This window comes from Ascidia mentula, chromosome 7 (genome assembly GCF_947561715.1).
Source record: "Ascidia mentula chromosome 7, kaAscMent1.1, whole genome shotgun sequence".
Lineage (NCBI taxonomy): Eukaryota > Metazoa > Chordata > Ascidiacea > Phlebobranchia > Ascidiidae > Ascidia > Ascidia mentula.
In genome coordinates this window covers 18,219,332-18,231,386 of record NC_138572.1, presented here as the reverse complement: position 1 = coordinate 18,231,386, position 12,055 = coordinate 18,219,332, and the positions used below count along the sequence as shown (strand labels likewise).

At 36.7% G+C, this 12,055-nt stretch overlaps 1 protein-coding gene across 1 annotated transcript in view; it reads left to right on the top strand.

Moving 5' to 3' along the window:
- LOC145909732 (uncharacterized) overlaps positions 1-12,055 on the top strand; it is a 247,822-nt gene that overhangs the window by 208,707 nt on the left and 27,060 nt on the right. The gene's annotated exons all lie outside the window — the stretch shown is intronic.

Below are 12,055 nucleotides of genomic sequence, written 5' to 3'. Positions count from 1 at the left end.
CTTGAAATTTTGCACACAAATAGTAGATGCCAGTACAAAACGAGCAGTTAAAACCAAATTGGCCTATGTCCTTTAGTTTTTTCTTCGCGAACGAAAACGCATGTTTGAAACTATGGTGGCTAAGGTTGGGCGGAATTAAGTAAATTTGACAGTTGTCCGCCTGTGATTTTAACATTTTTACATGAAGTGACTCGAAATTTTGCACACAAATATAAGATGCCAGTACAAAACGAGCAGTGAAAACCAAATTGGCGTATGTACTTCAGAATTTTATTCGTAAACGAAAACGTATGTTTGAAACTATGGTGGCTAAGGTACGGCGAAATGAACTAAATTTGACAGTTGTCCACCTGTGATTTTAACATTTTTACATCAGGGAATCGAAATTTTGCACACAAATATAAGATGCCAGTACAAAACGAGCAATGAAAACCAAATTGGCGTATGTCTTATAGAATTTGATTGTTTGCCGAAAACGCATGTTTGAAACCATGGTGGCTAAGGTACGGCGAAATGAACTAAATTTGATGTCCGCCTGTGATTTCGATATTTTTATATCAAGCGACTTGAAATTTTGCACACAAATACTAGATGCCAGTATAAAACAAGCAATCAAAACCAAATTGGCGTATGTCCTTCAGAATTTTATTCGTAAACGAAAACGTATGTTTGAAACTATGGTGGCTAAGGTACGGCGAAATGAACTAAATTTGACAGTTGTCCGCCTGTGATTTCAACATTTTCATATCAAGCGACTTGAAATTTTGCACACAAATATAAGATGCCAGTACAAAACGAGCAGTGAAAACCAAATTCGCGTATGTCCTATAGAATTTGATTGTTTGCCGAAAACGCATGTTTAAAACCATGGTGGCTAAGGTTCGGCGAAATGAACTAAATTTTACAGTTGTCCGCCTGTGATTTCAACATTTTTATATCAAGTGACTCGAAATTTTGCACACAAATATAAGATGTCAGTACAAAACGAACAATGAAAACCAAATTGGCGTATGTCCTATAGAATTTGATTGTTTGCCGAAAACGCATGTTTGAAACCATGGTGGCTAAGGTTCGGCGAAATGAACTAAATTTTACAGTTGTCCGCCTGTGATTTCAACATTTTTACATCAAGTGACTCGAAATTTTGCACACAAATATAAGATGCTAGTACAAAACGAGCATTGAAAACCAAATTGGCGTATGTCTTATAGAATTTGATTGTTTGCCGAAAACGCATGTTTGAAACCATGGTGGCTAAGGTACGGCGAAATGAACTAAATTTGACAGTTGTCCGCCTGAGATTTCGACATTTTTATATCAAGCGACTTGAAATTTGGACACAAATATAAGATGCCAGTATAAAACGAGCAATGAAAACCAAATTGACGCATGTCCTTCAGAATTTTATTCGTAAACGAAAACGTATGTTTGAAACTATGGTGGCTAAGGTTCGGCGAAATGAACTAAATTTGACAGTTGTCCGCCTGTGATTCCGACATTTTTATATCAAGCGACTTGAAATTTTGCACACAAATATAAGATGTCAGTACAAAACGAACAATGAAAACCAATTTGGCGTATGTCCTATAGAATTTAATTGTTTGTCGAAAACGCATGTTTGAAACTATGGTGGCTAAGTTCGGCGAAATGAACTAAATTTGACAGTTGTCCGCCTGTGATTCCGACATTTTTATATCAAGCGACTTGAAATTTTGCACACAAATATAAGATGTCAGTACAAAACGAGCAATGAAAACCAAATTGGCGTATATCCTATAGAATTTGATTGTTTGCCGAAAACGCATGTTTGCAACCATGGTGGCTAAGGTTCGGCGAAATGAACTAAATTTGACAGTTGTCCGCCTGTGATTTCGACATTTTTATATCAAGCGACTTGAAATTTTGCACACAAATATTAGATGCCAGTACAAAACGAGCAATAAAAACCAAATTTGCGTATGTCCTTTATTTTTTTTTCGCAAACGAAAACGTATGTTTGAAACTCTGGTGGTTAAGGTTCGGCGAAATGAACTAAATTTGACAGTTGTCCGCCTGTGATTTCGACATTTTTATATCAAGCAACTTGAAATTTTGCACACAAATATTAGATGCCAGTACAAAACGAGCAGTGAAAATCTAATTGGCGTATGTCTTGCAGAATTTGATTGTTTGCCGAAAACGCATGTTTAAAACCACGGTGGCTAAGGTACGGAGAAATGAACTAAATTTGACAGTTGTCCCCCTGTGATTTTAACATTTTTACATCAAGCGACTCGAAATTTTGCACACAAATATAAGATGCCAGTACAAAACGAGCAATGAAAACCAAATTGGCGTATGTCTTGCAGAATTTGATTGTTTGCCGAAAACGCATGTTTGAAACCACGGTGGCTAAGGTACGGAGAAATGAACTAAATTTGACAGTTGTCCCCCTGTGATTTTAACATTTTAACATCAAGTGACTCGAAATTTTGCACACAAATACAATATGCCAGTACAAAACGAGCAATGAAAACCAAATTGGCGTAGGTCTTATAGAATTTGATTGTTTGCCGAAAACGCATGTTTGAAACCACGGTGGCTAATGTTTGGCGGAATTAAGTAAATTTGAAAGTTGTCCGTCTGTGATTTGAACATTTTTATATCAAGCGACTTGAAATTCTCCACACAAGTACTAGATGCCAGTACAAAACGAGCAGTAAAAACCAAATTGGCCTATGTCCTTTAGTTTTTTATTTGCGAACGAAAACGCATGTTTGAAACTATGGTGGCTAAGGTTGGGTGGAATTTAGTAAATTTGGAAGTTGTCCGCCTGTGATTTGAATATTTTTATATCAATCGACTTGAAATTTTGCACACAAATACTAGATGCCAGTACAAAACGGGAAGTGAAAACCAAATTGGCCTATGTCCTTTAGTTTTTTATTTGCGAACGAAAACGCATGTTTGAAACTATGGTGGCTAATGTTTGGCGGAATTAAGTAAATTTGAAAGTTTTCCGTCTGTGATTTGAACATTTTTAAATCAGGCGACTTGAAATTTTGCACACAAATACTAGATGCCAGTACAAAACGAGCAGTTAAAACCAAATTGGCCTATGTCCTTTAGTTTTTTCTTCGCGAACGAAAACGCATGTTTGAAACTATGGTGGCTAAGGTTGGGCGGAATTAAGTAAATTTGGAAGTTGTCCGCCTGTGATTTGAATATTTTTAAATCAGGCGACTTGAAATTTTGCACACAAATACTAGATGCCAGAACAAAACGAGCAGTTAAAACTAAATTGGCCTATGTCCTTTAGTTTTTTCTTCGCGAACGAAAACGCATGTTTGAAACTATGGTGGCTAAGGTTGGGCGGAATTAAGTAAATTTGGAAGTTGTCCGCCTGCGATTTGAATATTTTTAAATCAGGCGACTTGAAATTTTGCACACAAATACTAGATGCCAGTACAAAACGAGCAGTAAAAACCAAATTGGCCTATGTCCTTTAGTTTTTTCTTCGCGAACGAAAACGCATGTTTGAAACTATGGTGGCTAAGGTTGGGCGGAATTAAGTAAATTTGGAAGTTGTCCGCCTGTGATTTGAATATTTTTAAATCAGGCGACTTGAAATTTTGCACACAAATACTAGATGCCAGAACAAAACGAGCAGTTAAAACTAAATTGGCCTATGTCCTTTAGTTTTTTCTTCGCGAACGAAAACGCATGTTCGAAACTATGGTGGCTAAGGTTGGGCGGAATTAAGTAAATTTGGAAGTTGTCCGCCTGTGATTTGAATATTTTTAAATCAGGCGACTTGAAATTTTGCACACAAATACTAGATGCCAGTACAAAACGAGCAGTAAAAACCAAATTGGGGTATGTCTGTTAGTTTTTTATTCGCGAACGAAAACGCATGTTTGAAACTATGGTGGCTAAGGTTGGGCGGAATTAAGTAAATTTGAAAGTTTTCCGTCTGTGATTTGAACATTTTTAAATCAGGCGACATGAAATTTTGCACACAAATACTAGATGCCAGTACAAAACGAGAAGTTAAAACCAAATTGGCCTATGTCCTTTAGTTTTTTATTTGCGAACGAAAACGCATGTTTGAAACTATGGTGGCTAAGGTTGGGCGGAATTAAGTAAATTTGAAAGTTTTCCGTCTGTGATTTGAACATTTTTAAATCAGGCGACTTGAAATTTTGCACACAAATACTAGATGCCAGTACAAAACGAGCAGTTAAAACCAAATTGGCCTATGTCCTTTAGTTTTTTCTTCGCGAACGAAAACGCATGTTTGAAACTATGGTGGCTAATGTTTGGCGGAATTAAGTAAATTTGAAAGTTTTCCGTCTGTGATTTGAACATTTTTAAATCAGGCGACTTGAAATTTTGCACACAAATAGTAGATGCCAGTACAAAACGAGCAGTTAAAACCAAATTGGCCTATGTCCTTTAGTTTTTTCTTCGCGAACGAAAACGCATGTTTGAAACTATGGTGGCTAAGGTTGGGCGGAATTAAGTAAATTTGACAGTTGTCCGCCTGTGATTTTAACATTTTTACATGAAGTGACTCGAAAGTTTGCACACAAATATAAGATGCCAGTACAAAACGAGCAGTGAAAACCAAATTGGCGTATGTACTTCAGAATTTTATTCGTAAACGAAAACGTATGTTTGAAACTATGGTGGCTAAGGTACGGCGAAATGAACTAAATTTGACAGTTGTCCACCTGTGATTTTAACATTTTTACATCAGGGAATCGAAATTTTGCACACAAATATAAGATGCCAGTACAAAACGAGCAATGAAAACCAAATTGGCGTATGTCTTATAGAATTTGATTGTTTGCCGAAAACGCATGTTTGAAACCATGGTGGCTAAGGTACGGCGAAATGAACTAAATTTGATGTCCGCCTGTGATTTCGATATTTTTATATCAAGCGACTTGAAATTTTGCACACAAATACTAGATGCCAGTATAAAACAAGCAATGAAAACCAAATTGGCGTATGTCCTTCAGAATTTTATTCGTAAACGAAAACGTATGTTTGAAACTATGGTGGCTAAGGTACGGCGAAATGAACTAAATTTGACAGTTGTCCGCCTGTGATTTCAACATTTTCATATCAAGCGACTTGAAATTTTGCACACAAATATAAGATGCCAGTACAAAATGAGCAGTGAAAACCAAATTTGCGTATGTCCTATAGAATTTGATTGTTTGCCGAAAACGCATGTTTAAAACCATGGTGGCTAAGGTTCGGCGAAATGAACTAAATTTTACAGTTGTCCGCCTGTGATTTCAACATTTTTATATCAAGTGACTCGAAATTTCGCACACAAATATAAGATGTCAGTACAAAACGAACAATGAAAACCAAATTGGCGTATGTCCTATAGAATTTGATTGTTTGCCGAAAACGCATGTTTGAAACCATGGTGGCTAAGGTTCGGCGAAATGAACTAAATTTTACAGTTGTCCGCCTGTGATTTCAACATTTTTACATCAAGTGACTCGAAATTTTGCACACAAATATAAGATGCTAGTACAAAACGAGCATTGAAAACCAAATTGGCGTATGTCTTATAGAATTTGATTGTTTGCCGAAAACGCATGTTTGAAACCATGGTGGCTAAGGTACGGCGAAATGAACTAAATTTGACAGTTGTCCGCCTGAGATTTCGACATTTTTATATCAAGCGACTTGAAATTTGGACACAAATATAAGATGCCAGTATAAAACGAGCAATGAAAACCAAATTGACGCATGTCCTTCAGAATTTTATTCGTAAACGAAAACGTATGTTTGAAACTATGGTGGCTAAGGTTCGGCGAAATGAACTAAATTTGACAGTTGTCCGCCTGTGATTCCGACATTTTTATATCAAGCGACTTGAAATTTTGCACACAAATATAAGATGTCAGTACAAAACGAACAATGAAAACCAATTTGGCGTATGTCCTATAGAATTTAATTGTTTGTCGAAAACGCATGTTTGAAACTATGGTGGCTAAGTTCGGCGAAATGAACTAAATTTGACAGTTGTCCGCCTGTGATTCCGACATTTTTATATCAAGCGACTTGAAATTTTGCACACAAATATAAGATGTCAGTACAAAACGAGCAATGAAAACCAAATTGGCGTATATCCTATAGAATTTGATTGTTTGCCGAAAACGCATGTTTGCAACCATGGTGGCTAAGGTTCGGCGAAATGAACTAAATTTGACAGTTGTCCGCCTGTGATTTCGACATTTTTATATCAAGCGACTTGAAATTTTGCACACAAATATTAGATGCCAGTACAAAACGAGCAATAAAAACCAAATTTGCGTATGTCCTTTATTTTTTTTTCGCAAACGAAAACGTATGTTTGAAACTCTGGTGGTTAAGGTTCGGCGAAATGAACTAAATTTGACAGTTGTCCGCCTGTGATTTCGACATTTTTATATCAAGCAACTTGAAATTTTGCACACAAATATTAGATGCCAGTACAAAACGAGCAGTGAAAATCTAATTGGCGTATGTCTTGCAGAATTTGATTGTTTGCCGAAAACGCATGTTTAAAACCACGGTGGCTAAGGTACGGAGAAATGAACTAAATTTGACAGTTGTCCCCCTGTGATTTTAACATTTTTACATCAAGCGACTCGAAATTTTGCACACAAATATAAGATGCCAGTACAAAACGAGCAATGAAAACCAAATTGGCGTATGTCTTGCAGAATTTGATTGTTTGCCGAAAACGCATGTTTGAAACCACGGTGGCTAAGGTACGGAGAAATGAACTAAATTTGACAGTTGTCCCCCTGTGATTTTAACATTTTAACATCAAGTGACTCGAAATTTTGCACACAAATACAATATGCCAGTACAAAACGAGCAATGAAAACCAAATTGGCGTAGGTCTTATAGAATTTGATTGTTTGCCGAAAACGCATGTTTGAAACCACGGTGGCTAATGTTTGACGGAATTAAGTAAATTTGAAAGTTGTCCGTCTGTGATTTGAACATTTTTATATCAAGCGACTTGAAATTCTCCACACAAGTACTAGATGCCAGTACAAAACGAGCAGTAAAAACCAAATTGGCCTATGTCCTTTAGTTTTTTATTTGCGAACGAAAACGCATGTTTGAAACTATGGTGGCTAAGGTTGGGTGGAATTTAGTAAATTTGGAAGTTGTCCGCCTGTGATTTGAATATTTTTATATCAAGCGACTTGAAATTTTGCACACAAATACTAGATGCCAGTACAAAACGGGAAGTGAAAACCAAATTGGCCTATGTCCTTTAGTTTTTTATTTGCGAACGAACACGCATGTTTGAAACTATGGTGGCTAATGTTTGGCGGAATTAAGTAAATTTGAAAGTTTTCCGTCTGTGATTTGAACATTTTTAAATCAGGCGACTTGAAATTTTGCACACAAATACTAGATGCCAGTACAAAACGAGCAGTTAAAACCAAATTGGCCTATGTCCTTTAGTTTTTTCTTCGCGAACGAAAACGCATGTTTGAAACTATGGTGGCTAAGGTTGGGCGGAATTAAGTAAATTTGGAAGTTGTCCGCCTGTGATTTGAATATTTTTAAATCAGGCGACTTGAAATTTTGCACACAAATACTAGATGCCAGAACAAAACGAGCAGTTAAAACTAAATTGGCCTATGTCCTTTAGTTTTTTCTTCGCGAACGAAAACGCATGTTTGAAACTATGGTGGCTAAGGTTGGGCGGAATTAAGTAAATTTGGAAGTTGTCCGCCTGCGATTTGAATATTTTTAAATCAGGCGACTTGAAATTTTGCACACAAATACTAGATGCCAGTACAAAACGAGCAGTAAAAACCAAATTGGCCTATGTCCTTTAGTTTTTTCTTCGCGAACGAAAACGCATGTTTGAAACTATGGTGGCTAAGGTTGGGCGGAATTAAGTAAATTTGGAAGTTGTCCGCCTGTGATTTGAATATTTTTAAATCAGGCGACTTGAAATTTTGCACACAAATACTAGATGCCAGAACAAAACGAGCAGTTAAAACTAAATTGGCCTATGTCCTTTAGTTTTTTCTTCGCGAACGAAAACGCATGTTCGAAACTATGGTGGCTAAGGTTGGGCGGAATTAAGTAAATTTGGAAGTTGTCCGCCTGTGATTTGAATATTTTTAAATCAGGCGACTTGAAATTTTGCACACAAATACTAGATGCCAGTACAAAACGAGCAGTAAAAACCAAATTGGCCTATGTCCTTTAGATTTTTCTTCGCGAACGAAAACGCATGTTTGAAACTATGGTGGCTATTCAGGTTGGGCGGAATTAAGTAAATTTGGAAGTTGTCCGCCTGTGATTTGAATATTTTTATATCAAACGACTTGAAATTTTGCACACAAATACTAGATGCCAGTACAAAACGAGCATTGAAAACCAAATTGGGGTATGTCTGTTAGTTTTTTATTCGCGAACGAAAACGCATGTTTGAAACTATGGTGGCTAAGGTTGGGCGGAATTAAGTAAATTTGAAAGTTTTCCGTCTGTGATTTGAACATTTTATATCAAGCGACATGAAATTTTGCACACAAATACTAGATGCCAGTACAAAACGAGCAGTTAAAACCAAATTGGCCTATGTCCTTTAGTTTTTTCTTCGCGAACGAAAACGCATGTTTGAAACTATGGTGGCTAAGGTTGGGCGGAATTAAGTAAATTTGGAAGTTGTCCGCCTGTGATTTGAATATTTTTATATCAAACGACTTGAAATTTTGCACACAAATACTAGATGCCAGTACAAAACGAGCATTGAAAACCAAATTGGGGTATGTCCTTTAGTTTTTTCTTCGCGAACGAAAACGCATGTTCGAAACTATGGTGGCTAAGGTTGGGCGGAATTAAGTAAATTTGGAAGTTGTCCGCCTGTGATTTGAAGATTTTTATATCAAACGACTTGAAATTTTGCACACAAATACTAGATGCCAATACAAAACGAGAAGTGAAAACCAAATTGGGGTATGTCTGTTAGTTTTTTATTCGCGAACGAAAACGCATGTTTGAAACTATGGTGGCTAAGGTTGGGCGGAATTAAGTAAATTTGGAAGTTGTCCGCCTGTGATTTGAATATTTTTATATCAAACGACTTGAAATTTTGCACACAAATACTAGATGCCAGTACAAAACGAGCATTGAAAACCAAATTGGGGTATGTCTGTTAGTTTTTTATTCGCGAACGGAAACGCATGTTTGAAACTATGGTGGCTAAGGTTGGGCGGAATTAAGTAAATTTGAAAGTTTTCCGTCTGTGATTTGAACATTTTTAAATCAGGCGACTTGAAATTTTGCACACAAATACTAGATGCCAGTACAAAACGAGCAGTTAAAACCAAATTGGCCTATGTCTTTTAGTTTTTTCTTCGCGAACGAAAACGCATGTTTGAAACTATGGTGGCTAAGGTTGGGCGGAATTAAGTAAATTTGGAAGTTGTCCGCCTGTGATTTGAATATTTTTATATCAAACGACTTGAAATTTTGCACACAAATACTAGATGCCAGTACAAAACGAGCATTGAAAACCAAATTGAGGTATGTCTGTTTGTTTTTTATTCGCGAACGAAAACGCATGTTTGAAACTATGGTGGCTAAGGTTGGGCGGAATTAAGTAAATTTGGAAGTTGTCCGCCTGCGATTTGAATATTTTTAAATCAGGCGACTTGAAATTTTGCACACAAATACTAGATGCCAGTACAAAACGAGCAGTAAAAACCAAATTGGCCTATGTCCTTTAGTTTTTTCTTCGCGAACGAAAACGCATGTTTGAAACTATGGTGGCTAAGGTTGGGCGGAATTAAGTAAATTTGGAAGTTGTCCGCCTGTGATTTGAATATTTTTAAATCAGGCGACTTGAAATTTTGCACACAAATACTAGATGCCAGAACAAAACGAGCAGCTAAAACTAAATTGGCCTATGTCCTTTAGTTTTTTCTTCGCGAACGAAAACGCATGTTTGAAACTATGGTGGCTAAGGTTGGGCGGAATTAAGTAAATTTGGAAGTTGTCCGCCTGTGATTTGAATATTTTTAAATCAGGCGACTTGAAATTTTGCACACAAATACTAGATGCCAGTACAAAACGAGCAGTAAAAACCAAATTGGCCTATGTCCTTTAGATTTTTCTTCGCGAACGAAAACGCATGTTTGAAACTATGGTGGCTAAGGTTGGGCGGAATTAAGTAAATTTGGAAGTTGTCCGCCTGTGATTTGAATATTTTTATATCAAACGACTTGAAATTTTGCACACAAATACTAGATGCCAGTACAAAACGAGCATTGAAAACCAAATTGGGGTATGTCTGTTAGTTTTTTATTCGCGAACGAAAACGCATGTTTGAAACTATGGTGGCTAAGGTTGGGCGGAATTAAGTAAATTTGAAAGTTTTCCGTCTGTGATTTGAACATTTTTAAATCAGGCGACATGAAATTTTGCACACAAATAGTAGATGCCAGTACAAAACGAGCAGTTAAAACCAAATTGGCCTATGTCCTTTAGTTTTTTCTTCGCGAACGAAAACGCATGTTTGAAACTATGGTGGCTAAGGTTGGGCGGAATTAAGTAAATTTGGAAGTTGTCCGCCTGTGATTTGAATATTTTTATATCAAACGACTTGAAATTTTGCACACAAATACTAGATGCCAGTACAAAACGAGCATTGAGAACCAAATTGGGGTATGTCCTTTAGTTTTTTCTTCGCGAACGAAAACGCATGTTCGAAACTATGGTGGCTAAGGTTGGGCGGAATTAAGTAAATTTGGAAGTTGTCCGCCTGTGATTTGAAGATTTTTATATCAAACGACTTGAAATTTTGCACACAAATACTAGATGCCAATACAAAACGAGAAGTGAAAACCAAATTGGGGTATGTCTGTTAGTTTTTTATTCGCGAACGAAAACGCATGTTTGAAACTATGGTGGCTAAGGTTGGGCGGAATTAAGTAAATTTGGAAGTTGTCCGCCTGTGATTTGAATATTTTTATATCAAACGACTTGAAATTTTGCACACAAATACTAGATGCCAGTACAAAACGAGCATTGAAAACCAAATTGGGGTATGTCTGTTAGTTTTTTATTCGCGAACGGAAACGCATGTTTGAAACTATGGTGGCTAAGGTTGGGCGGAATTAAGTAAATTTGAAAGTTTTCCGTCTGTGATTTGAACATTTTTAAATCAGGCGACTTGAAATTTTGCACACAAATACTAGATGCCAGTACAAAACGAGCAGTTAAAACCAAATTGGCCTATGTCTTTTAGTTTCTTCTTCGCGAACGAAAACGCATGTTTGAAACTATGGTGGCTAAGGTTGGGCGGAATTAAGTAAATTTGGAAGTTGTCCGCCTGTGATTTGAATATTTTTATATCAAACGACTTGAAATTTTGCACACAAATACTAGATTCCAGTACAAAACGAGCATTGAAAACCAAATTGAGGTATGTCTGTTAGTTTTTTATTCGCGAACGAAAACGCATGTTTGAAACTATGGTGGCTAAGGTTGGGCGGAATTAAGTAAATTTGGAAGTTGTCCGCCTGTGATTTGAAGATTTTTATATCAAACGACTTGAAATTTTGCACACAAATACTAGATGCCAATACAAAACGAGAAGTGAAAACCAAATTGGCCTATGTCCTTTAGTTTTTTATTCGCGAACGAAAACGCATGTTTGAAACTATGGTGGCTAATGTTTGGCGGAATTAAGTAAATTTGAAAGTTTTCCGTCTGTGATTTGAACATTTTTAAATCAGGCGACTTGAAATTTTGCACACAAATACTAGATGCCAGTACAAAACGAGCAGTTAAAACCAAATTGGCCTATGTCCTTTAGTTTTTTCTTCGCGAACGAAAACGCATGTTTGAAACTATGGTGGCTAAGGTTGGGCGGAATTAAGTTAATTTGGAAGTTGTCCGCCTGTGATTTGAATATTTTTAAATCAGGCAACTTGAAATTTTGCACACAAATACTAGATGCCAGTACAAAACGAGCAGTTAAAACCAAATTGGCCTATGTCCTTTAGTTTTTTCTTCGCGAACGAAAACG